General features: G+C 36.9%; 1 long non-coding RNA gene across 1 annotated transcript; it reads left to right on the top strand.

The window, feature by feature from the left end:
• The first annotated feature begins 854 nt into the window (after positions 1–854).
• Positions 855–2,777, top strand: LOC108639401. The gene is made up of 3 exons (XR_001920432.2): positions 855–1,096; positions 2,177–2,359; positions 2,456–2,777. It is a non-coding gene; the product is annotated as an uncharacterized LOC108639401 (long non-coding RNA).
• The last annotated feature ends 2,300 nt before the right edge of the window (positions 2,778–5,077 follow it).

Here is a 5,077-nt window from a genome sequence, read left to right as displayed (position 1 = left end):
TGATAAAGAGTTCTATTCCATAAACTGTGCATGTGAGCCCTTCACAGTGACCAGCAGCTGCTGGCAGGGGGTAACACACTCAAATAAAGTGGGAATACCTGCTGAGGTGTCTCCCATACGCTGTTGGCATAGTTCTCTAAAAAGGGCAGTCAAATTGCCCCCAATCCAGCAGGATTGATCAGTGTAGGGTCCCAATAGCAGGACACTTGCAGACTGGTTGGGCAGAACCGTCTTGGCTTTCCTGGGGCGCTGACAGATAAATCAAACACTACAGGTTGAGGAAATCTCCCCTCACTAATGGGAGGGAAAATCTTCCCTTTTCATGTGACAGCTCCCTTAAGACCTGTTCCATAAAGTTTCCATTCAGGTTTTTTAGGAATCTTCTGACCTGGGCTGTACCAGCTGTGTGATGCTCCCAGTTAATTTCTGGCAAGTTGAAGTCTCCCATAAGGACATGGACAGTTGACTTGGAAATGTCCCTTAGTTCCTCAAAGAATAATTAGTCAGCACCATCATCCTGGTTAGGAGGTCTATAGCAGACTCTCAAAATGAAATTTGCATAATTTGTTTGCCCCTCGACTCTTACTCAGGGGTTCTCAATTGTGCCATTGCCAATTGTGAGCTCCATACATTCTAATCCCTCTATTGCACACAGTGCAACATCTCCACCTCTTCTGCCCTGCTTATCCCTCCTGAAGAGCCTGTAACCACCCAGTAGGGTTCTCCAGTCACAGGTCTCATCCCACCAGGTTTCGCTTATACCAGTAATATCAAATCTCTGGGACTGGGACAAAGTCTCCTCTTGTTTGTTCCTCATGCTGTGCACATTGTTGTCGAAACATTTTGGTGGTGGTACTGTAGCAAATACCTTGTGAGGTAGATTGAGGAAGCCCATTAGTGCTTGTTTGTTCAAGCTCTGGCACACCACCCCATTGCTCATCACTGATGAGCCTGGGTTTGTCTCTTTGCGCCTTCCAAGCTAGTTTAAAACTCTATCAACAAGTCCTGCTATCTCCTGTGACATAACTCTTTCTCCTATGGATTCATGGAAAGTATCGTACAGTAATAATAATTGAATCTGCAAGTCATCCTGAAAGTAAGAAATTGCAAATTAGTTTCTTCAAATTAATGTATGTAATGGCAGTTGTATAAACAATGTCTGAAAGGTGAGCCATAATCACATCTAGAGCATCTTCAATGTAATTTTTAATTCACTTAGTTCAACAAGAGAAAAAAAAAAGCAAAATCTATGCAGCAGAAAGTTCTGCATTTTATCCAAAGGATTATTTCTGTGCGGTTTCCTATTGGTTACCCTTATATATTTTAAGATCTCAAGAGTAGAGTATTGGATGTGGAATACACTACTATAATTTTTTTCTCACTAAAGAATTTATAGAGATTACTTACTTGGATTAAGTACACTGTCTGAGTGTTTCTTTCAATTAATTCCATCCCCGTGGATGGACTGTTTTTTCAGCTATCTAGGAAATGTCTCACTTGCAGATTAATTCATACAGAAAATCTAAAATTAATTCTGACCTGTTAAGAGGTAAGAAGTGTGCCCTGGAAAATGTCTTTCTGGTCAATAGGCCTTTGGTATCTCATCTTTTAAAGATAACATCTTCCAGACTCGGAGGAAAGACAGGTAGCCCCCCCAAGTGGGGAGGCAGCAGAAACTCTGGCAGGGTGCCAAAGCACCTGATTGCTTTCTCTTCCCTCCCACATTTTTTTTGAACAGCAAACCCTCAGAAAGGATGTACTCTGATCTCTAGAGGAAGCAAAATTTCCTGACCATAAATCAGCCTGCAAAGAACTACAGAAAGACAATATGTTGCTACAGTGTCTTAGTATGTGGGGTTGTTTCAAGTTTCTGTAAAATACAGCTGGTTCTAAGCATTTCAAGTTGCAGCTGTCCAATTACTGGATTTGTGGATGTGTAGTTTAATGTACAGTTTTCTTCTCTGTCTTTGGTGCTGAAACAAACTGCTGGTCAGCTTCCTAACACAAGGTTTGTACATGGTTTGTCCAAGTTCTTTTCATGAGCAATTTTGAAATAGAGTTACTGGAAGTACAACTTGAAACATGCATTTGGAAATTCTTCGTATAAAAATAAAAAACAGTGGTTAGATTTAGAAATTGTCTTTTGAATAAACTGACTGAGATTTACATTCCATAGATATGTGAATTCCTGCAGCAATTATTACAAGAAGAAATTATTAAAAAGGTTTTGATGGTTGGTTGTGTCCCTAAAAGTACTGCTCATCTTCACGTGCAAATCTATCCAGAAACAGATCTAAGCGAGCTGAGAAGAGACATCTGCAGCTCCACAATTTTGAGAATCATTGTACATAAATTCCAGGTGAGCGCTTACCTATGTAAGGTGGCTGTGGTTTCCAGGGAGGTACACCTTAGAAGTGTCTTTTCCTTTTTGTTTTCTTTCCCTTGCTGCTTGTAGGATACAAGAGGACCTATCTCATCTTTTACCAGTCGTCGTTTGGGAACCTTCTTGTGCAAAAATATTTTTGACTGAAAAATATCCAGGGACTCTCTGCCACCTTTCCATAGCCAAAACATACTGAGCAGCACGCCTGCCCTGCTGTAGGTTTCTTCTATGTCTCAGATTTATTGAAAGTTGATTAATATGCTAATAATTTAAGTGAAATGTTCACCTATTAAAAAAAGGCAAAAAAGAAGACTAAAGAATTCTTATTATAACTGATCATGCTGTCCGTGAGTCTCTGAAAAAAAGATGTGTTCAGGAGGCAGAACAAATGAAAGAGAAGATAAAATACAACCTTGTCTAATGCTAGTATTAAAAAAAAATACTTTGAGCAAGAGCAAAAATTAATTTCTGGAGAATTGAGAACAATAAGATGAAAGAAATAGATTCTGAAATTATTTTTTACATTACTGGGAAAAGACTGCCCCAAAGAATCCAGCAAAGTGCCTTCAGCAAGAAGAAGACCACACAATAGTTTAATTAACGTGGTATTTATTGTCTTTGTCTGAACTAAAGTCAGAATTCCCAGTTCGTATGAAGTTATAGTATTTGTCAGCATTTTAAAGTCTTAATTCACTTAATCTACAGTCTTCTGGACTTTCAACTTATGTCATGGTTGGGTCTCAGAACCAAAGGCAGGTAATTTTTTCCATTAAAAAGAGTGGTAGAGCATGAAAAAAAATTGAGACAAATTAAGACACGAAGCAATATGATTTTGAAAACCTAATTTATTTATTTATTTATTTAGTCTGTGACTTGTTTGCTCTGCTTTAATGTGGCTATGGAGGCAATGCTTGGGACATTCCTTAATTAAATGATGCATTGTAAAAGGTACAGAATTCTCTCTCAGAAACCGCATTTGTTATTGGACCACCACTCTCAATCGTTGGATTGAGAATTTGCAGGTCTCCTTCTGTTCTGCTTACATTTGGATGTATCAGTGTGCAAAAGATATTTTGGTAATTCACTTTTAGTTCCTGGGAACATTAAACAGCTTAGAACATCAAAGAGCTTTGACATTTGACTGTCAAAATTTTCTGCATTTTGACATTTGACTGTCAACAGTCTTTTTATTCTTATCTGAAAACTCAATTTCCTGATAAATCTCTATAATACAAGTTTGGGCTTTTTGTTTTGGATTTTCTTTTTTCTTTTACGGAAAAAGGGTTAAGAGATTTTTAGTTTCAATTCTTTCCTAATATATTTCACTTAACTGAAAGCTGCATGTAGGACATGTAGGATTCAAGGCTTTCCAGGGTTCTTTACTTCAAAATAGCAGTCTTTTTATTCACTGAGAGTCATTTCTATTCAAATAATACACAGGGAATGTGTACAGCATGTATAGAGACATGCAGATAAACATGCTGAGACAGGTATCCTGCCTCCCTTAACGGCTACATATTTCAGACTTGGTAAGGATCAAATCTCTTCTAGGTCATAAAGAAGGACTGTGGAGTAGAAAAGAGTCTTCATTTTTACACAGTTAATACCCTGTCCTGATTAGCTTCACATTCCTTTACCCTCACATCTTTTCACAGCTTCTATTGCAACTATGTCACAACTTTCAACCAGTGTTCACTGTACAAGTGGATAGTGGGAAATCCTGATTTTATATCCAGTTTATACAGTATATACAGTTCATACAGTATTTTTTAAACAACATTCTTTCTTAGGTGTTGGATCTATGTAGAGTATGTAACCGATGGTGTTGTGTTGTACCTGTTATCAAATAAAATACTTGTCTCATTTACCCTAAAAAACATGTTCAGGTGAGATTTAAGACAATCTAGAAAAAAAAAATTGAGCTTCAATATCATTGAATCATGTACCTAGTTCCCTTAACACTGTGACACAGGCTTTCAGGTAGCTGAGACAACTGAGATGTGGATTTCAAATACATATGTCATACTCTAAAACAGAAGATCGAATTTGCTAGAAGTCTACTTTTATGGTAAAATTAAAACTGTGAGGTTTTGAATACAGTAAGTTTTATACAAGCAATAACTTAAGCAATTAATCTCTTCCTCATCTTCACTCAACTTTGAAATTTGGCTTCCTACTTACCTCAGAAAGACTCCTGGATCATAGGAAGGTCATACAAGACACGGAGTAAAGAAAAAAAGGAAGAATATAAAATATTAATATTTTTACCAGTAAAAATATAAGTATAATATTGTTGGTGTAGTCATCATAAAGTTAGTATGCTAGGATCAGAGATGAAAAAAAATTTCTTAAGAGGAACACCCCAAATTCTTTTCTTATATTCATTTTTTTATATCTCCAAGATTCAAAATATCTTCTTATCAGACTGTAGCCATATATAAAGAAGGACTTTCTCAACACCTGGGCAAGTTCAGCATCCCTTGACTGATCATTTTTTAACAAATATTTTTCCCTCTACTCATTTTCTTTTCCCTTTAAATTTTGTTAGTATTAATAGAAATGGATCTGGTCAGACATAAGCAATATATATCCAAAAGAAGATGTGTATCTAAAGAATTTTTATCAAGTTTCTGATGTGGCAGTGTGATTTTTGGTTGATTTGAAACACAGGTTTATGGGAACACTGCAGAATAA

Source organism: Manacus vitellinus, unplaced genomic scaffold (genome assembly GCF_001715985.3).
Source record: "Manacus vitellinus isolate BGI_N305 unplaced genomic scaffold, ASM171598v3 scaffold_2_pilon, whole genome shotgun sequence".
In the NCBI taxonomy this organism is placed as follows: domain Eukaryota; kingdom Metazoa; phylum Chordata; class Aves; order Passeriformes; family Pipridae; genus Manacus; species Manacus vitellinus.
This window is presented reverse-complemented; position numbering and strand designations above follow the sequence as displayed.